The sequence below is a fragment of the Aotus nancymaae genome, unplaced genomic scaffold (assembly GCF_030222135.1).
Source record: "Aotus nancymaae isolate 86718 unplaced genomic scaffold, 86718_ANA_hifiasm-v0.15.2.pri h1tg000099l, whole genome shotgun sequence".
In the NCBI taxonomy this organism is placed as follows: domain Eukaryota; kingdom Metazoa; phylum Chordata; class Mammalia; order Primates; family Aotidae; genus Aotus; species Aotus nancymaae.
The window spans coordinates 3904916-3927037 of NW_026988514.1; the positions used below are offsets into that span (position 1 = coordinate 3904916).

General features: G+C 49.7%; 1 non-coding gene across 1 annotated transcript; it reads right to left on the reverse strand.

The window, feature by feature from the left end:
- Positions 1 to 1022: 1022 nt before the first annotated feature.
- LOC135271990 (U6atac minor spliceosomal RNA) lies at positions 1023 to 1143 on the reverse strand. Its single transcript, XR_010340109.1, has one exon. It is a non-coding gene; the product is annotated as a U6atac minor spliceosomal RNA (small nuclear RNA).
- Between the last annotated feature and the right edge of the window lie 20979 nt (positions 1144 to 22122).

The following is a 22122-nucleotide window of genomic DNA, read 5'->3' on the forward strand; positions in this document are numbered from 1 at the left end:
TAGTGGAAACCAGGGAGATGGAACCCCGGGGTGAGGCGCGCAGGCCCTAGGGAGGGCCGGGCAGGGCGCGGGCGGCCTGGGCCCCGCGCAGCAGGCACTGGCAGCACAGGGTAGGGCCCCAGGGCTTAGCCTGCGAATGGAGAGAGGTGGCAGGCCCGGACCAGCCTGGGCCTCCGTGGCTCTCACAGCCTGCGTGCCCGCAACCCTGGGCGCACCGCACTCCGCGGGCCCGGCTCAGGACTCCACCCTGCGTGGCGCCAGAGCGCACGGCAGCCGGCACACACTGTCCTGGACACCCTCTGCAGGCTTGCGCCAGCCACTCTCCCAAGGCATCTCCCTGCTCGACTCGCAGCACACTCGGCCTAGGTTTCGCCTGAGAGCAGCCATCAGGATATCTGCTCGCCCACTGCAGCCCCTGCAGCCCCTGCCCACGTTCCTGCCTTTGACTCTCGCCCAGCCTGGCGTCCCATGTATCACACAGTGAGCCCCTCGCGCCGGCGTCTGGGCGGCCTCCCTCCCTCCCGACCCCCAACTTCTCCAGGTCTCCCCTGTCTCCTCACTCCAGGACGTCCTTCCTGCGCTTCTCCCTTTGGCCTTCTTCCCAGAGACGGTCCCATCCGCGTGGAAACATGTGGCTTTGTTCTCTTCTCTTTTTACTTTTTTAAAAGATGTAAAGGCTGGGCACGGTGGATCACGCCTGTAATCCCAGTACTTTGGGAGGCCAAGGCGGGCGGATCACTTGAGGTCAGGAGTTGGAGACCAGGCTGGCCAACATGATGAAACCCAGTCTCTATTAAAAATGCAAAAATGAGCTGCGCATGGTGGCGTGCGCCTATCTCAGCTACTCGGGAGGCTGAGGCAGGAGAATCGCTTGAACCTGGGAGACGGAGGTTGCAGTGAGTTGAGATCGCGCCACTGCACTCCAGCCTGCTGGGGACACAGCAAGACTCCGCCTCAAAAAAAAAAAAAAAAGGAAGAAAGAAAAAGAAAAAAAAAAAAAAAAAAAAAGAAATAAAAAGATTAAAAAATGTGGGTTAGATGCCAGAAGTAGGTGGCAGTGCCTTAACCCTGTGTGTGTTATGCCCAGGGCCTCTTCCATCCCTGTCAAGGGGTGTGCCAACCTTCTTTCCCTTCATTCAGCACGTTCTCTCCTAAAACCCTCTCTCGACCCCACTTCCACTTGCAACATCCACCTCACTGCTTTGTGCCCCTTAACAGCAAAGTCACGCCGAATTGTCTGCCTTCACTGTTTCCACTTTCTTTCTTTCTTTTTTTTTTTTGAGATGGAGTCTTGCTCTGTTGCCCAGGCTGGAGTCCAATGGCACAATCTCGGCTTACTGCAATCTCCGCCTCCCGGGCTCAAGCAATTCTCCTGCCTCAGCCTCCTGAGTAAATGAGATTACAGGGGCACACTGCTATGCCCAGCTAATTTTTTTTTTTTTTTTGTATTTTAGTAGAGACAGGGCTTCACCATGTTGCCCAGGCTGGTCTCAAACTCCTGAGTTCAGGCTATCCACCTGCCTCAGCCTCCCAAGGTGCTAGGATTACAGGCGTGAGCCACCACACCCCGGCCTGCTGTTTCCATTTTCTCTCCTCGTCCCAAGGCACTCTACTTCTTTCCCCTCCAACTCCACCTGCCTTTCCTGCCCGACAGGCATATCATGGTTGATCGCTTCTTTCTGAAAAAAATTTTTTTGATTTTGATTTGTTTTTTGTTTTGTTTTGTTTTGTTTTAGATAGAGTCTTGGCCTGTCTTCCAGGGTGGAGTGCAGTGGCGCAATCTCAGCTCATTACAACTTCCACCTCCTGGGTTCAAGACATTCTCCTGTCTCAGCCTCCTGAGTGGCTGGGATTACAGGTGTGTGCCACCATGCCTGGCTAATTTTTGTATTTTTAGTAGAGACGGGGTTTCACCATGTTGGCCAGGCTGGTCTGGAACTCCTGACCTCAAGTGATCTGCCCGCCTCGGCCTCCCAAAGTGCTGGGATTACAGGCATGAGCCACTGCGCCTGGCCTGAAATATCTTTTTCTTGGCCTTCAGCACCTCTGTCCCATGGCTCTTTTACCTCGTAGACCAGCCCTTGGTCTCCTCGCTGGTTCCTCGTCACTGTGCCAATCTTTCAATGTTGAAATGCCCCCAGCATTGTCAGTGTTGGAACTTTTCTCTAAAGCATCCACTCCCATTGGTGACCGCATCCCTTCTTCCTGAAGGGACACGGTTCCCAAATGTCTCTCCTATCCTGGGCCTCTCTCCTGAACCCCAGGCTCTTATGCATTTGTTCCCCAAACATGTCCACCTGGACGTCTCCTGGACACCTTGAGCTGAACTCGCAGCCACTGGTCTCCTTCAAACTAATCATCCCATTCACCTAGCCAGGATTCTTGTGACTGCCTCATCTCTCACACCCAGCACAACATCCACAAGCAAATCCTTCATGCCAAGGCTGAAGTTACTTCCAGAAATAGGCCACGGTCACCACACTCCCCACTATGGCCTAGACTATGAGTCACAGTCCATGCCTCCTGCGTTCCCGCCAGTTCCCGCCGTAGCCTCCCGACTGGACTCCCTGCATGCACACTTGCTCTCCTCATTCAGTTGTTAGCTAAGTCAGCAGCAGCTCAGTCATCCCTAGCCAGGTCCCTCCTCGGCCGCAAACCTTCTGAGGGCACAGACTTGCCTCAGAATCCAACCCAGAGTCCACGCAAGATTTCCTACGCCCCTGTGTGAAGTTCCTTGTCGCCTCTCTGCCCTCACCTCCTCTTCCTCTCGCCATTGCCCACTCTGTTCCAGCTTCACTTGCTTTTCCAGCTCCAGCAACAGGCACCAGGAGCACCAGGCCTCTCCCGCTTGTAGGGCGTTGACATTGGTTCCCACCCTGGATAGCTCAGCACCTTCACATCTCCCTCTAGTACTGCCTCTGAGACCTTCCCTGACTATCCTGTTTTAGAATGGAATTCTGCCACACTCCCTTCCCGCCTAATTCCACCCACAGCATTTTCACAGCCCCACACAGCACCCCAGGCCAGCCTCTCCTGTGGCAGGGCTCCTGTCTACTGCCTCTTACCTCACACTTATAAAAATCACTCTAAAAGTAGGCGGGCACTGTGGCTCACACCTATAATCCTAGCACATTGGAGAGCTCAAGCAGGCGGATTGCCTGAGCTCAGGAGTTTGAGACCAGCCTGGCAACATGGCAAAATCCTGTCTTTACTAAAAATACAAAAAATTAGCCTAGCGTGGTGGTGGGTGCCTGTAATCCCAGCTACTCAGGAGGCTGAGGCAGGAGAATCGCTTGAACCCAGGAGGCGGAGGTTGCAGTGAGCTCTAATTGTACACTCCAGGCTGGGCGATAGAGCAAGACTCTGTCTCAAAAGAAAAAAAAAAATGACAACAGGCAGGGCGTGGTGGCTCACGCCTATAATCCCAGCACTTTGGGAGGCCAAGGCAGGTGGATGACCTGAGGCGGGGAGTTTGAGACAAGCCTGATCAATATGGAGAAACCCTGTCTCTACTAAAAATATAAAATTAGCTGGGCGTGGTGGCTCATGCCTGTAATCCCAGCTACTTGGGAGGCTGAGGCAGGAGAATCGCTTGAACCCAGGAGGTGGAGGTTGCGGTGAGCTTAGATCGCTCCATTGTACTCCAGCCTGGGCAATAACTCCTTCTAAAAAGAAAAAAAAAAAGAAAGAAACCAACAACAGTAAGAAAAAAATCCCACTCAAATCTTTTCCACCTCAGAGGAGAACGGAGTCCTCCCTCTCTCCCTGATCCTCCCCTGCCCCACCCTGACCAAGTTTTCTGTCTTATTTCTCCTGGGGGCTCCTGGTCCCCTTGGTTTTCTTTGTATCTTTGTGGCTCTTCCTGGACACACACACACCCCTCTGGAGCCTGTTGTCCTCCTCCGTCCCAGCAGCCCCTCTCTGCCCACTTCCTTAACAAGCCTGCTGGACACTGCCAGCCCCTCAGGCTGCTGCGTGCATTCTTCTTCTTTCCTTCTTGACACATTTCCTTCCTGAGTGTCTGTTCCCAGCGTGCCGCTCCCTTTCTGTCCCCTCACAGCAGTCTGGTTCCCAGCCCCGGCATCCCTGTGGGCCATTTTGTCAAGGCTGCTCCTCATTCCTGTCCTCCTGGTCACCTCAATGTGGGCAGTGTGGACTTGTGGTTGGGGATGTGGTTCTAGCGCTGACTCGGGTTCAGGTCCTGTCCCCACTGCTGCATGGCTGTGTGGCTTTGGGCCAGTCTCTTCCTCCTCCAGAGTCACATTCCCTTCTTGGCAGTTGGAGATGAGGACAGTGCCTCCCCACTGGACAGTCCTCGAGCAGGCCCCCGGGGCACACTAGCCTGGAAGCCCTGCGGATCCCCTCCATGCGGCCCTGCCTCGGACCTCGGCTTGCTGGCACTTGGCCTTGCACAGTCCTTTCTGCCTCTTGGTGTGTCTGTGTCACTTTCCTGACACTCCCGGAGGTTGGGGCTGTTTTTGCCTCCGCCAGTACAACCAAAGCTCAGGGAAGGCAGGGTCATCTCCCCCTAACATCCATCATGTTGGATGGAATTTTCTCAAGCACTGCTCTGGCCATGTCTGGTCCCCACCAGAAGACCTCCCCCATGGCCTCCTCCTCCTCTTCCCCGCATCATGTCCGTGCCTCAGCTCCAGCCGCAGCATCCCCCGGCCCCTCCCTGTCTGGTCCACCCTGCCTCCCGCCCTTGCAACAGCTCAAACCCGCAATGTGCTCTGTCGGCTGCATCCTCTGTTCTCTCCACACCAGGTGCTGTCTGCCTGGTTGGATCTGTGGGATCCAACTGCCGGCATGTCCAAAGCTGTACACAGTTTAGGGTGGAGCCCTGGAGCTGCTCAGGGTTAGGCACAGAGAAGTCATGTTCAGAAGGACTTTCCGAGGCCTCTGGTGCTCTGTGCCCATGGCCAAGATCCTCTCAGGACTGAGGCACTCGGTCTCACAGCCACTGGGAAGAGTGGCCACTGGTGGCTCTCCGCTGAGTCCCCTGCAGAAACTGCCCTTGGCCCATAGTCATGCTCCTCCTCTTGGTATCTTGGCACCTCCAGTGGCCTGGCAGGGCAGACCTCCCTTGCCTCAAGGCAGGATGTCTCTGACCAGCTATCCCAGGACTAGAGCTCTCCCAGGGATGGTGCCAGGTCTGTCGCAGCATCCTGTCTTCTTCACTCTCTCATGCGGAGGGTCCTGTGGCTCCTGCCTGCACAGGACCAGCTTGAATTTTCCAGAGAATCTGACCTAGGGGCTTGGTTCCAGGGCAGGTGGAGGAAGCAGGCTCCATGTTCCAGGAGGAAGAGCTGCTTCACATCACCGCTGGTCCCAACTCTGGTGGTGGGTGGCGGGTTGACGCCCCTGGCATGCTGAAGAAGGCAACATTGTTAGAACCTCCAAGGTTGGTGAATTAAAATGGGAAAACATGCACTGGGATGCCATAGCTCAGTCTTCTGAGAGGTCCTGGGGATGGATGTCGATAAAGCTTGGAGTTGGATGGGTGCCCCTGAAACCATTGGTTAGAGAAAGACAGTGAAAGGCTAAGCATGATTCACCACCGACCGCACTGCAGCACAGTGTTGGTCACAGGGCCTTCAGGCTGCAGCTAAAGAGACTATTTCCTGCTGCTGGAGGGCTACAAATGCTGAGAATCAAGCTCAGGGCATAATTAGAGAGAATGATGAACTCTTAGTCCTGGTCAGTTTAGCTTCCTCTGTGGGGACAGAGGCTTCCTGAAGCTTGGAATGTGGTCATCTGAAGGGAAGCACCCAGGTGCCCACCCGCCACTGACTTGCAAGGCAATGGCCACCCTCGGGGCCAGCCCACCTCCTGGTCACACTCAAATTTGAGACAATACTTGGCTGGGGAGGTGCTGGACTTGGTAAGAAAGGCCAGGGACTGTGTCCCGAAGAAGCTGCAGGACTTGACCAAGGTGACTGGGAAAGCGAGTGAGAGAGAGAGGTGTGTGCGTATGCACGTGTGTGGCCGGATGTGCGTACACATCCTGAGGATCCCGGGACAAGGTGGGAGGAGGCAGAACATAAGGTTGGATAAACTCAACACACAAGAGTTTATTTATTTATTTTTATTCATTATTTATTTGAGACAGGATCTTGCTCTGTTGCCCAGGCTGGAGTGCAGTGGTGCAATCACGATTCACTGCAGTCTTGACTTCAAGCAGTCCTCCCACCTCAGCCTCCTGAGTTACTGGGACTATGTGCCACCATGATAGGTTAACTTTTTCTATGTTTTGTAGAGGTGAGGGGTCTCACTATGTTGCCCAGGCTGATGTGAGAACACTCTTCTAAGATACAGGATATAACATCCTCGAAAGAGCCCAGGAAGTGATGCCAACATGCTGCTTGTGTAGCTGCTGGAGGCTTGGAGGAAGCATGGCCCTTTCTAAGCAGAGGTGCCAACATTGCTGTGGCAGCCAGGGAGATCCTACCTTCCACATGGTGTGGAGATGGCGAATTGAGCAGGTTATTCCTGTGGCCAAGGAGAACAGCCTCCAAAGTCATTGCTTAATCTACATGACCAAAAGAAATCCAAGATGGGAGATTGAGGCTGAGGGCAGCCACCCCAGTGAAAAGCTTCAGACCAGACCCCAGTGCCTGAAGGAGAGGCTGAGTTTCCAGGAGAAAGAACTCCTTCATGGCAGTGTGAGTGAGTGGTCATGATTCCTCAATTCTTCCCCCAAGGCACTTATGGCAATTTACTAGAGTCGCCACATACTACGTAAAGAGGAATTTAGACATTTCAAATGCTGGTAGACACAGAATCCATCTTGGCATTGATACCCAGGGACCCAAAGCCTCATTGTGGTCCACTGTTAGTGTTGGGGCTCTGTGAGAGCTAGGCAGTTTTGACTCAGGCCCAACTCACCGTAAGTCCGCTGCATTCAGGGATCCACCCAGAGGTCCCTTTCCCAGGTTCTTTGTGTGATTGAATAGACATATCTGGTATTTTGAGAACACCCGCATTGATTTATTTTTTTCTGAGATGGAGTTTCGCTCTTGTTGCCCAGGCTGGAGTGCAATAGCACAATCTTGGCTTACTGCAACCTCCGTCTCTGGGTTTAAGCCAGTTTCCTGCCTCAGCCTCCTGCGTAAGTGGAATTACAGGTGTCCACCACAATACCAGGCTAATTTGTTGTATTTTTGGCAGAGATAGGGTTTCACCATGTTGGCTAGTCTCGAACTCCTGACCTCAGGTGATCCACCCACCTTCACCTCTGAAAGTGCTGGAATTACAGGCATGAGCCACCGCACCCAGCCACATTGGCTTCTTAGCTGGATTAAGAGCTATCATAATGGAGGAAGTCCACGTGGAAGCCACAGAAATCCACCCTCAAATCACCTGGCTAAGATAATAAGGAAAAAAAATTTCATCCCTACAGAGATGGAGTTTAGTGCTACTGTAAAAGGCCTAAAAGATGCAGGTTGGTGATTACTATCTTATTGGCCCCTGCAAAAACCCAGCCAGAGCTTGAGAGTGGCCGTTCATGACCACAGCTCAGTCAGGAAGGGGCTCAACTGTAGCTGCTGTGCCAGATGTGGTAAAGCAGATCACCACACCCATAGGCACATGGTTCATCAATTAATTAGAGCAAAACATATTTACCATTCCTTTCAGGAGGGAAGGCCAGAAAGACTTGACATTCACTTGAGATGGACAGCAGTTTACATTTAAAGTGTTACCCCATGATGATGTTAATTCTCCCTCTGCCAAAATATAGAGCCAGCGTACCTGGCCGTCAGGGTACCCCACAGATGATCACACACTATAGTGACAGCATCAGTGACATCAGTCAATTGGAGCAGATGATCAAGAAGCATGGAAGGTATGTGGGAAGCCTTGGTAAGACACTTGTGCCTCAGGGGCATAGAGAAAAATACTGTGAAGAATCAGCTTCATTAGAGAAGGCTTTTATTGTTATAACTTTATAGAGGTATAACTGACAGGCAAGAAACTTTGGTAGCCTCATACCATGGAATACTACTCAGCGATAAAAAGGAACTGACAATTGATAATTGATACATTCAACAATTTGGATGGATCTCAAGCAGATTATGCTCAGTGAGAAAAAAGCCAGTTCAAAAGGCCACATACTATATGATTTCATTGATATAACTTTCTTTTTTCTTTGAGATGAAATCTAGCTCTGTTACCAGGCTGGAGTGCAGTGGCATGTTCTCAGCTCACCGCAACCTCTACTTCCTGGGTTCAAGTGATTCTCCTGCCTCAGCCTCCTGAGTAGCTGGGACTACAGGCATGCGCCACCATGCCCAGCTAATTTTTGTATTTTTAGTAGAGACGGGATTTCACCATGTTTTCCAGGATGGTCTTGATCTCCTGCCCTCATGATCTGCCCATCTTGGCTTCCCAAAGTGCTGGGATTACAGGTGTGAGCCACCGTACCTGGCCTATATAACATTTTTGAAATGACAAAATAGACAGATGGAAATCAGTTTAGCAGTTATCAGGGTTTAGGGGCAGAGGAGGAGGGGGTGGACATAGGTAAAGGGGTAGCATGAGGGACTTCCGTGGTGATAATTGTTCTGTATCTTGACTGTGGTGCTGGTTACATGAACCTACACATGTGACAAATTTGCACTGAACTATTCACACGCATACTTACAACACACACGAGTGAGTGCATGTAACACTGATGAAGTACAAACAAGCTCTAAGGACTGTACCAACATCAACGTCCTGGCTTTGATACTAAACCATAGTTAGGAAAGATGTTATCATTGGGGGAAACCGGGTGAAAGGTACACAAAAATTCCTTGCACTTTTTTTGCAACTTCCTGTGCGTCTATAATCATTTCAAAATTTAAACTTATTTTTTTGAGACAGAGTCTCATTTTGTTGCCCAGGTTGAAGTGCAATAGCCTGATCTCGACTCACTGCAACCTTCACCTTCCAGGTTCAAGCAATTCTCCTGTCTCAGTTTTCTATGTAGCTGGGATTACAGGCAGGCACCACCATGCCTGGCTAATTTTTGTATTTTCAGTAGAGACAGGGTGTCATCATGTTGGCCAGCTGGTCTTGAACTCCTGACCTCAAGTGATCCACCTGCCTTGGCCTCCCAAAGTGCTGGGATTACAGGCATGAGCCACCGTACCTGGCCCAAATTTTAAAATTCTTAACATACAGTATTTTAAAAATGCTTCTCCACCCACTCCTCTCCACTGCTGCACTTCTATTGCTATCCCAGGCAGTGGTCCACGAAATCCAGCACCAAGAATAAAGCTACAACTGCTCAGTGACACCCAGATAACACCACCTCACTCTTCTCCACATCACCTCAATGGAGTGACATAGCCAAAAGTAATGCAGGTCCAAATCCCTGAGCAGCCATGGAGAGCTTTGCTTCAGGTTTTCTCGGGAGGACTCTGGAGAGGAGGGTCCCATCTCATCATGCAAAGCAGAACTTCCTGACATCATCCTTCTCACCCCCGACCAAAGCTGCGCCTTGAAGCAGCAGATCCTCCAGTATCTCCTCTTCTCTCCCCATCTGCCCCCTCCCTCTAAGCTTCCAGCCTTCTCTTCCTCTCCCCTCCCATCCCCTCCGACAGGACTCTTGGATTTCTCGCAAGCACTCCCGGGTCTGTTCTAATGTGGATCAGCCTGGGCTCTTCCCATCTCTGCCCACTCCCACAGCAAGGGGCCCATAAGAAGCAGCAAAACACTCTCACCTCCTCAGGACACAGGGAAGGGGAAGGCTGTGAACAGCCACTTGTGCTGTAGTATTTTTGTTTCTGTTTTTTAAAAAGAATGGGTAAAAGATTTGGATAATCACCTCAGCAAAGAAGATAAACTGATGGCAAATCAGCACAGGAAAAGATGCTCAACATCATTAGTCATTAGGGAAACACTCACTGAAACCATGGAGAGACACCACGACACACCCACTAGGATGGCTATAACCAGAGACTTACCATGCCAAGTGGTAGTGAGGGTGTGAAGAAACTGGGACATTCATGCCCTGCCGGTGGGAATGTGAAATGCAACCACTCTGAAGACAGTTTTGCAGGTTCTTGTAAAGCCAAAGCTGAACATACAGCCAAGGGCAGTGGCCCACACCTGTAATCCTAATACTTTGGGAGGTGGAGGCCAGTGGATGGCTTGAGCCCAGGAGTTAGAGACCAGCCTGGGCAACATGGCGAGACCTGCTTCTTCTTCTTTTTTTTTGGAGACTGAGTCTAGCTAGCTGTGTTACCCAGGCTGGAGTGAAATGGCACGATCTCCACTCACTGCAACCTCAGCCTCCCAGGTTCAAGTGATTTTCCTGCATCAGCCTCCCAAATAGCTGGGATTACAGGCGCATGCACCACGCCCAGCTGATTTTTGTATTTTAGTAGAGACGTAGTTTCACCATGTTGACCAGGCTGGTCTCAAACTCCTGACCTCAGGTGATCCGCCTGCCTCGGCCTCCCAAAGTGCTGGGATTACAGACATGAGCCACCGTGCCCAGCCAGCGAGACCCTGTTTCTAAAAAGAAAAAAGTTAAACCTGCCATATGACGTAGTCACTTCACTTGTAGGTTTACCCAGGTTTCATGAAAACATATGTCCACACAAGACTTGCACAGTAATATGTATAGACACTTTATTGGTAATAGAAACTGGAAACAACTCAAATGTCCATCAACAAAAGAATGCTGCTAGGCACAGTGGCTCAGGCCTGTAATCCCAGCATATTGGGAGGCCAAGGCAAGTGGATTTCCTGAGGTTGGGAGTTCGAGACCAGCCTGACCAACAATGGAAAAACCCTGCCTCTACTAAAAACAAAATTAGCCAGGCACGGTGGCTCATGCCTGTAATCCCAGCTACTCGGGAGGCTGAAGCAGGAGAATCGCTTGAACTCGGGAGGTGGAGGTTGCAGTAAGCTGAGATAGCTCCATTGCACTCCAGCCTGGGAAACAAGAGCAAAACTTGGTCTCAAAAAAAAAAAAAGTTACGTAAATGGAATCATACAGTATGTGGCCTTTTGAACTGGCGTTTTTTCACTGAGCATACTTTGCTTGAGATCCATCCAAATTGCTGACTGTATCAATTATCAATTGTCAGTTCCTTTTTACTGCTGAGTAGTATTCCATGGTATGGGGGTACCGAAGTTTCTTTAACCATTCACCTATTGAAGAGTATTTGTGTTTTTCCCAGTCTTTGGCATTTGTGAATAATGCTGCTGTGGACATTTGTAACCAGGTGTTGGTGTGAATACTGTTTTCATTTCTCTGTAGTAAATGTCTAAGAGTGTGGTTGCTGGGTTTTATGGCCAATATATGTTTTATAAGAAACTACCGGCCAGGCATGGTGGCTCTTGCCCGTAATCCCAGCACTTTCGGAGGCTGAGGCGGGAGGATTCCCTGAGGTCAGGAGTTCAAGACTAGCTTGACTAACGTTGTGAAACCCCGTTTCTATTACAAATACAAAAAATTAGCTGGGCTAATCGCTTGAACCCGGGAGGCGGAGGTGCAGGGAGCCGAGATGTCGCCATTGCACTCCAGCTTGAGCAACAAAAGCAAAACTACGTCTCAAAACAAAACAAAACAAAACAACACTATCAGATTCCCGAGTTCAAGCCATTCTCCTGCCTCAAACTCCTGCGTAGCTGGGATTACAAGTGCCTGCCACCACTCCCGGATATTTAAAAAATATTTTTAGTAGAGATAGGGTTTCACCATGTTGGCCAGGCTGGTCTCAAACTTCTGACCTCAAGTGATCCACTGGCCTCAGCCTCCCAGTGCTGGGATTACAGATGTGAGCCACGGTGCCTGGCCACACTCCTAACAGTAATGTGTGATCTAGTTTTTCTGCATCTTCATTGTCATTTGATGTTATCACAATTTTTTTTTTTTTGAGGCAAGATTTCGCTGTGTCACCCAGGCTGGAGTGCAGTGGCACAATCTCGGCTCACTGAAACCTCAGTCTCCTGGCTCAGTCTTCCAAATAGCTGAGACTATAGGCATAAGTCATCACGCCCAGTTAATTATTTTTTTGTAGAGATAGGGTCTCACTGTGTTGCCCAGGTTGGTCTTAAACTCCTGAGCTCAGGCAATCTTTCCCCTTCAGCCTTCCAAAGTGCTGAAATTGCAGGTGTGAGACACTACACCAAGCCACTAGTGTTTATTTTAGTCACTCAATAGGTGTACGGTGATTGTGGGTTTATTTGCGTTTCTCTAATAGCTAATCACATTGATCATCATTTCATGAGCTTATTTGGCAATATATATCCTTTTGGTGAAATATATGTTTATGTCTTTTGCTCATATACAAAATATATTTTTAAAAATTGGGTTGTTTTCTTATTATTAAGTTATAGGAGTTCTTTATGTATTCCAGACTCAAGTTTTCTGTTGGATATATATTTTTCAAATATTTCCCCCAGTATATAGCTCTCCTTTTCATTTTGACAGTCTTCTGAAGAGCCAAAGTTTTAATTTTGAGAAAGTCCAATTTATTGATTTGTTGCTTTCATAGATTATGCTGTTTGTGTCTTATCTAAGCAATCTTTGCCAAACCAAAGGCCGTTAAGATGTTCTCCTATGCCTTCTTTAAGGAATTTGTATGAATTACACATTGATCACTCTAAGTGTTCAGCTGCTGAAAAGACCTGCAGGACTCAGTTTGTACTCATGCTTTTTTTTTGCAGGCACAGTAGCAAAAGCAGAAGGTTATGCACTAAAGGGGCTTTGAGATCTGGATATTTTTAACCCTGGGACACATAGGATGCACTTTGATTTCAGATCTTGCCCTTGAACACTATGTGTGGAAGCACCTCAGTCCCAAGAAGCCTGATGTCTTCTCATGGAGGGAGTGGAGGGTCTTAGAGTGAGCTGATCATGTAGATATGTTCTGACCTTGTTACCAGCTTTAGCTTTCAAAATTTTCCAGATCCCTCTAAAACCTGGTACAAATAATGAGTTCAATTATTACTGAACAATGCCAACAGGCTGGTAATCCTGCCCTGAAACAACTCACAGACTCGTAGTTATAGAACATCTTTATCTTTAGTTAATCCATTGCACAGCATTGGCCAAGGGTCACTACCTTGTAATAAGCATGTGTGTATTGGTCAGGGCTCTGCAGAGAGACTGACCATAGGACCTACAGATACAGACATATGAGAGGGGATTTATTAGGGGAATTAGTTCACATGATTACTGAGTTGAGAAGTCCCATGACAGACTGTCTACGAGCTGGAGACCCTGAGATGCTGGTAGCATGGCTCAGTCCAAGTCCCAAGGCTTTTGTTCTCTCTGGACCCCCAGTCAATTGAATGGTGCCTGCCCACATTGAGGACAGATCTTCCTGACTCAGTGCAGCAACTCACACACCAGTTTCCTTGAAACACTCTCACAGACACACCCAGAGTACTGTTTTGCCAGTTCTGTAGGTATTGCTTTTCTTTTTTTGAGATGGAGTCTCACTCTGTTGCTCATGCTGGAGTGCACTGGTGCAATCTCGGTTCACTGCAACCTCTGCCTCCCGGGTTCAAGCAATTCTCCTGTTTTAGCCTCCCGAGTAGCTGGGACTACAGGCATGTGCCACCACTCCTGGCTAATTGTTTGTATTTTTAGTAGAGATGGGGTTTCACCAGGTTAGCCAGGATGGTCTCCATCTCCTTACCTCACCTTGTGCCTGCCTTGGCCTCCCAAAGTGCTGGGGGATTACAGGCATAAGCCACCAAGCCTGGCCAGTATTTCTTAATCCAGTTGCGTCAACACCTAAAATTAACCATCACAATGTGGTTAATCCGGATCAGCTGAGATTAACCCATGCTATGTAAGTCTCATAGTTTTAGCTAACACTAAAACTATGTTTAGGTTTATGATCCATTTTGAGTTAATTTTTTTTTTTTTTGGGACAGAGTCTTGCTCTGTCACCCAGGCTAGAGTGCAGTGGCATGATCATAGCTCACTATAACCTTCAATTCCTGGGCTCTAGGGATTTTCTTGCCTTAACCTCTCAAGTAGCTAGAACTACAGGTTATTCAGGAGGTTGAGGTGGGAGAAGCCACTACTAATGGCTAATTTAAAAACTTTTTGTAGAGATGGGATCTCACTATGTTGCCCAAGCTGGTCTAGATCTCCTGGCCTCAAGCGATCCTCCCTGCTTGGCCTCTGAATGCACTTTGAGTTAATTTTTGTATACCTAATTGATTGGTATATATTGACCTTGTATCTTCCAACCTGCTAAACACATTAGTGAAGACTTCAGGGATCCACTGGTCTGGGACATTCCCTCCAAAGTGAAAGACAAATGATTGCGTCTCATATATCCCACCAAAAAGAATAAAGCACAGTGCTTAGTAGGCTCCCTTGGGTTTAAAGGTAGCAAATACCATGTAGGGGCATGCTGCTCCAGACTCCTTATTGAGCTGGGCTTTGGGCCCAGAATTGGAAAGGGCTCTGTAGCAAGTTCAGGAGGTGGGTCAGCAGCCCTGCTTCTTGCATCATAAGATCCAGCAGACCTTACTGTATTTGAGGTATCTATGAGAGAAAAGGGGGAATCTGGAGTTTACGGCAGCTTCCCATGGGAGAATTGCAATACAGACATTTAGGATTCTGGATCAAGACCACACCATCTGTAACTGAGAATTATACACATATCACCCAAAAAACCAAACCAAACCAGAAAAGCACCCAGCATGCTACCGGGCCCTGATGGAGACAGAGCACCAAGCAAGAGACATCAAGTGACTCTGCAGCCAGAACTGCCCACCCTGAGCTGGGTTTGGCTAGAACCCAAGTTATACAGTCAGTGGTGGGCCCAACAGCCACTCACAGTATGTTGGTGATGGCACATCCCATTCTGGGCCAGAGCAGGGCCACATGGCACCCAGGAGTTGCACAAGCAGGTGGTCCAGGCCTCATGTTGTCTGCTAAGGTTGCATTGGGTCCCTCTCTCACTCAGCTCAGAACTGGGGTAGAGGTGGGAGTAAAAGGGCCAAACTTGGGTCATGGCTTGATAGGCGGGTGTAAGCCCCAAATGCTGCTGTATAGCCCACCATGGGATGGCCCTGAAAAACAGTGGTGGGGGAAAGTCCTCTTAATGGGCAGAAATTCTGACAGAACACTGGTCATTCACTGTGTGGAAAGAAGTGGACTGAGGTTAGAGTATACATGAAACTGATGGGCAGTGGCTGATGGCTGGGTTGGTTCAGGGGACCAAAAGGAGAAAGATTGGGAGGTATAGTGGGCTGAAAAATGCCTGCCCCCCCAACAAAGTGTATCCATGTTCTCTCCCTGGAATCTGTGAATGTGACCTTATTTGGAAAAAGAGTCTTTGCAGGTGTGAGTCATTTAAGGATCTTCAGGTGAGGGTCATCCTGGATTATCTGGGTGGGCCCTGAATGCCATCCTGAGAGAGGCAGTGGGAGATTAGACAGACACAGTTGGAAGGCCACGTGATGGTGGGAGCAGACATTGGGGTGTGCAGCCACAAGCCCAGGAACAGCAGCAGCCACCATAGGCTCCAAGGGGCAAGGTATGGGTTCTGCCCTAGAGGCTCTGGAGAAAGTGCCGCTCTGCTGACACCTTAACTTCAGACTTCTGGACTCCAGAACTGTGACAGAAAACTAATCTGTTCTTTTAAGTCACTAAGTTGTTATAGCAGCCCAGGAAACTAATAAGAGAAGGCAGGGCAAGAGGAGGTCTTTGCAGAGGCCTGTGATGGATCCGTGGAGTGGACATGCGAGGGTCTGTGCAGCCCATGCAGACATCACACATCCATGTGCAGTCTGCCTCTGTGGCAGAGCCCTGGCCTGTGGCTGATGGGGTCACGGAGGCTCCCAGCAAAGGCTTGCATTCATTCTCACGTCTCGCCTTTGCTTTGTGCAGTGTGCTGTGATTCTGCCCACCTCCCATGGCTCACACTGCATGGAACTAGCCGCCTCCTTTTTCAACCCTTGTTAAGAAAGAATTTGTCTGGGTGACATCTGTCCTCTCTCTCCTCTGACATTTTATCTTCTCTCTCTGTTGTTGGGCCAAGTTTCTGCTGCCTACAGCTGAAACTGCTCACAACTTCACATCATCCCCTCTGTAAGGCAGAGTTTCTGGAATAGACGCTCCAGGGAGTTCTCACGCAGGGGCTGCTCCCACTGGCCTGGAGCTTCATGTTGTAACTGCTCCAGCATCTTCTGCCGGGCAGTGTTTTCTTTCTGAGTGGATGGAATTCAGCTTTGTACCTCTCTGCACTTTGTTTAGCTTCCTCAGGAGGGTCTTTTAACCTCTAAAATTTTGACATATAAAAATTTTAATAAAATCTTGCAATTGGGGCCAGGCATGGTGACTCATACCTGTAATCCCAGCACTTCGGGAGGCCAAGGTGGGAGGATCGCTTGAGCTCAGGAGCTCCAGACCAGCCTGGGCAACAGAGTGTGACCCCCATCTCTACAAAAATAAAAATAAAAAATAAAATTAGTTACGTGTGGTGGCTCACACCTGCAATTCGTGCACTTTGGGAGGGCAAGATGGGTGGACCTGAGGTCAGGAGCTGAAGACCAGCTTGACCAACATGGAGAAACCTTGTTTCTACTAAAAATGCAAAATTAGCCAGGTGTGGTGGCGCATGCCTGTAATCCCATCTACTCGGGAGGCTGAGGCAGGAGAATCGCCTGAACCCAGGAGGCAGAGCTTGCAGTGAGCCGAGATTGCACCATTGCACTCCAGCCTGGGTAACAAGAGCAAAACTCCTTCCAAAAAAAAAAAAAAAATGCTTCAAGGCTTAGCTTTCAAAGAAAAAGAAAAAAAAAAAATTCAGCCAGACATGGTGGCTCACACCTGTAATTGCAGCACTTTCAGAGGCGAAGGCGGGTGGATCACTTGAGGCCAGTAGTTCAAGACCAAATTGGTCAACAACAAGAAAACCCATCTCTACTAAAAATACAAAAATTAGCTCAGAGTGGTGGCATATGCCTGTAATCCCATCTACTTGGGAGGCTGAGGCATGAGAATCACTGGAATCCGGGAAGTGGAGGTTGCAGTGAGTCAGAATTGAGCCACTACACTCCAGCCAGGGCGACAGAGCAAGACTCTGTCTAAAAAAATTTGTTTTCTTTTGGGTCCCAAGAAGCAAGTCGATTTTCCACTCATCTTTAAGCCCTGATGATTTCTCCAAGAGATTTTTATTGTGTACTTCCTTGAAAAGGTTTATTGTTTTGAGTTTCTCTTCATTGTCTGATTAAACACTTAAAAAATTTCGTTTACAATTTATCTTCATCTGTCGTTCAGTTATGTGCTGTTTTCTCTCGCCCCCTCTTCCGGGTTCCCCAACTCCCACACAGGAATGCGAACTCCCTAGAAGAAAATGGCTCCACAAAATTATATGCTCCGAACTCTTCCTGACAAACAGACCGACGTTTTCAGGCAATGGGGCCACTAGCCCTCCGTGAAAGCTTAGGAAGCACGAGTTCCTGCCGCTCTGCCGGGAGGGAACCTGCGGGCTGCACCATCCCTCCATCCCACTCCAGCCCCTTGGGACCTTCCCATTCTAGACACCCTGGGGCACGAGCATTGTAGGCGCCGGGTCCTGCTGGGCCTTGATCCTCTCTGTCGTCTGTTTTCTTGGCTGTCTTTTGGGATCCATTTCTAGCTGTTTCGTGGGTTTCACAAAGTTTCTTGGTAGGGAGGATGGGAGCCCAGGAGTGTCCAGTGGGAGGCTTGACTTGGGCATTAGTGACTTTGCCCGGGAACAGTGCTTTTGAAGCCGCTCTCCCTGCTCTTTGCAGGCTCCTCTCTGTGGTGCCTCCGTGGAGTGTCTAGAACGGGCATCCATCATCTCCCTCGACCTAGCCCAGCCATGGGGCCTTTACGGGAACCTCAGTCCCGCCCCTTCTGACGGAGTCAGCCCCGCCCCGCGCCCAGACGGCCAATCACTGGCTTAGATCTGATTGCGTCACAAAGACACTGGCAGCCGCCCCCGCCAAGGACGCGCTGTTGCCATGGTGACAGTAAACTGGCTCGGTCTGAGAGGCCGAGCTCGCGCAGGAGACCCCCGCACAGGCACTGAAAGGGCAGGTGAGGTGCGGAGGGGCCACAGTTGCGGTAAAAGAGGTCTTCCAAAGCCCCTGCAGCCCTCCTTGTTGGTTAGTGAAGATTTTGGCCCCACCTCGCCTCTCTTCACCGCTTCTGTCACTTTTCCGGATTCCTTCACCGTCTACCCTGGTCTCTTGGGGCCTTCATTCCTTGACCGCGAAAAAAAAGTCGCTTCTTCCCTAAAAATCTTCCTTTCTTTGTCAAAGTAATCACTCTTCAGGCATCTTGAGCAAAGTGCACTGAGAGCGGAGCCTCCCTCCCTTTGTCAGGGGTTGGCGTAGAGTTAGACGAACTTGGCAGTTCCACCCAGTTCTGACGGGCAGGACCAGAAACCAAGGACTCTCTGTGTGTGGCATGGGAAAGTGGCCTTGGTAAACGACGTGCAGAGCTGCGGTGCCATCCATGACTAGGGGAGAAGAGCATCTTTAAGAAGCCAACCCCAGCGCCCACTTTGTGTGGTTTAGAGATATCCAACCCAGGTGCCTTGGGTCTCCAGACCCCAGAGATCACACTCTGTTGTTTTTTGTTTTTTGTTTTTTGTTTTTTTTTTTTGAGTCAGAGTCTTGCTTCATCGAGCAGCCTGGAGTGCAGTGGCAGGATCTTGGCTCACTGCAACCTCCCCTCCTGGGTTCAGGCAATTCTCCTGCCTCAGCCTCCGAAGTAGCTGGGATTACAGGAGCACGCCTCCACGCCTGGCTAATTTTGTATTTTTATTTTATTTTCTTTCTTCCTTTTTATTTTCCAAAATAAAGGAGATTGTCAGGTTTCATCTTTTTTCTTTCTTTTTTTTTTTTGAGATGGACTCTTGCTCTGTCACCAGGCTGGAGTGTAGTGGTGCGATCTCATCTCACTGCAACCTCTGCCTCCCGGGTTCAAGTGATTCGCCTGCCTCAGCCTCCCAAGTAGCTAGGACTACAGCTGTGTGCCACCATGCCCAGCTAATTTTTGTATTTTTTCATAGAGATGGGGTTTTGCCATGTTGGCCAGACTGATGTTGAACTCCTGACCTTAGGTGATCCACCTGCCTTAGCCTCCCAAAGTGCTGAGATCACAGGCATGAGCCACCACGCCTGGCCAACATCCTGTTGTTTAAGCCACTTTGGCAAGGTTTTCCTGTACTTGAACCTAGAAGCATCCTTTGTGATATGCCATCCTTTATGACAATGATGTCCCACTGTGAACACCTACGGGACTCTGGACCACCCTCCCACACCCTGCCCAGCTTCCGTTGGACCTCACCCTCTCTTTGAAGCCCTTTCCCCACTTGGCTTGAGACAGCATTTCCTGGTCTTCAACCTTTCTCAGGGGGCCTCCCTTGGTCTCACTTTCTCACCTTTGCAGTGGCAGTGCTGCAGACTTCGGCTTTGGACGCTTCTTTTGATCTCTTCACCCTCCTTAAATGAAGGTATTGAGCCATGATTTTAAATTCCATCTGCATGCTGACTTTCCAAGCCGCTGTCTCCAGCCTGTTTTTGTGGACCTAAGCTCAAGCAGCCAACTGCCTCACACACATCATGCTTGGATGTTGTATTAGTCCATTCTCACACTGCTGAAGAAGGGCCTGAGACTGAGTAATTTATAAAGAAAAGAGGTTTAATTGGCTCAGGGTTCTGCAGGCAATACACAAGCCTGGCAGCATCTGTTTCTGGGGAGGCCTCAGGGAGCTTTCACTCATGGCAGAAGGCAGAGTGGGAGCAGGTGTGGAACATGGCAGGAGCAGGAGCAAGAAAGGGAAGGAGGGGGTGCCCCACACTTTCAAACAATTGGATCCCTCCAGAACTCACTCACTCACTAATAGGAGAACAGCACCGAGGAGATGATGCTAACTCTTTCGTGAGAACTCCGCCCCCATGATCAAATCACCTCCTACCAGGCCCCATCGCCAACACTGGGGATTACAGTTGAACAGGAGATCTGGATGGGGACACAAGTCCAAACCATATCAGATGTCTGATGTTCATTTCAAATCTAACATGTTCAAAATAGAATTACTGATACTCCTCAAAAAACTATGACCCTCCAGCAGTGTTCCCTGTTTCAGCAAAGGTGCCAGGCTTACCTGGAGGCCCAGACCTTGACCCTGTTTCGCATGTCCTATCTGGTCCATGTCTGAATCTGTCGCCCCCACCACCTCCGGGACTCCTGCTCTGGTCTGTCTCACCTGAACTACTGCAAGAGCCTAAAGAAGGGATCCTCTCGTTGCTGTTCTCCTACATTTAAAATCCACCCTGACACACTCTGAAGCACTCTGACAAACACTTCAGTTTTGTGGATCACTTAGCAATGTGCTTGGTAATGGCTCTCAGAGGGGGACTGGGCCCCAGATCTCCAGGGCCCACTCTGGTTCTGTTGACTGGAGTTCACCTTCAGGTCTAACCACATGGAGTGAAGCTCAGCTATGGCCATTTACTCCCCCACCCTGCTCCTGGGAGCAGAGATTCCATGCTGAAGAACTCGAGGCAAAAACAGGCAGGGATGTTAAGTCCTCCAACAGGGAGGGGTGTCCAGACAGGCATGGGCTCCAGCAGGAGCATGGAGCTGCGGCAGTAAGCAGATGTTGTTACAGAGAGGCTGTGGAAACACACTGCAATGATTTCAGAGCCCGCCCCATGCTGGCAGTGAGTGGCCTTGGTGAAGCACTTACCCACGATCTCAGCTGACCTCCAGGACAGAGCTGAGATGGATAGATGTTAGTCACCAAAGTTCAAAGGGATCCTCTTCCTCGAGGTCTCCAGCGGCACTAAATGAAGATGAGGGGCCACAGCATGAGCTCATTCATGTTGCTGCACTGTTTGATGCTCTTTGCACATATTAACTAATTGAAAACACACAACCCACCAGTGGGGAGGCTCTCTTGTCATTATTCGGTAGAAAGGCAAAATGGAAATGCAGAGAAGCCACAGCCAGCTTGTGACTCAGTCTCCATCCCCTGAGCTAGGATTCCAGCTGTGACAAGACGCTCCCCTCTGTGGCTTCCTGAATGTGAATTTGTGTCCCAGCCAGCCATGGAGTTGTGGGGAGTTTCTTCCTTCTGTTCCCTCCTGAGAGTCCTAGAAAACCTCAGTCAGCTCCCGGGCGCAGTCTCACGGGTAACGTTGACTGGTGCAAAGATGTCTGCACCACCAGCCACATCCTTGTGGTATCATTTGCTGAGTGTCCAATCCGGCTCTTTCCACCCTGGCTTTGAGATGGTCCTCTGTTAGAGATATAGTCTTTAGCTTTTAACTTAAATTGAGTCTCCAGACAAGCATGGCAGAAAAGCAGAAACCATCTACCCCTAGGTGACCTGACAGCCTGGTTAAATGATGGCAGTAGCTGGCAACAGAAGAGTTGAGAGGAGAAGTAACCCCTTGTGGGGTGCGACCCAGACCGATTTGGTAGGCATTTCCCCAGGGGCACACAGCACAGCACAGCCAGGACACGGACGTGGCCCCAGGCCTTCCCATTCCCTCTGGAAAGAGTAAGAATTCTAGGGCATTTTATTAATATAACAGTTTATTCATACCTTGTACATTTTGCATATACAAAATTAGCTTCTAAGCTTTACTTTTAGATTTTGGAACATTTTCCACCCTCTGGGCTGCATAAACAGGTCAGCAGGTTAGCTCTTCAGTTCGTAGCAAACAGAAAATGTGGAGCTAATTAAAGGTCAAGGACACTACGGTACCTGATATTTCCAGGGCCTCTCTTGTGTGGTTGCCATCTCTGGCGATGAGGTGAGGGATCTGGCTGTCTGTGAAGCACCAAGATGGTTTGGGTGTAAAGCCAAGCCGCCAGTCTTGGTGTCTTATGAGTTTAGTGTCTGATCACAGGGAAGATGACATCACAAAGGCACGTCTGCAGAGGCTGGCCTCTTGCCCGAGGGTGAGGCAGGCGCAAGACTGTGCACAGAGGAAGAGGGGGGCACACGAAGTCCTCTGGTGTGTTCTTTCAGGCCACAACACAAAAGAAAACCACAAAAAGGAGCAAGGAAACAATTCACACTGAGGACAAGAATGAAACCGGGGGGTTGTTCAGGGATTATGCTCACCTCCAAGGCTAGTGGTCGCACCTTTGAGAGGCTGACCCAT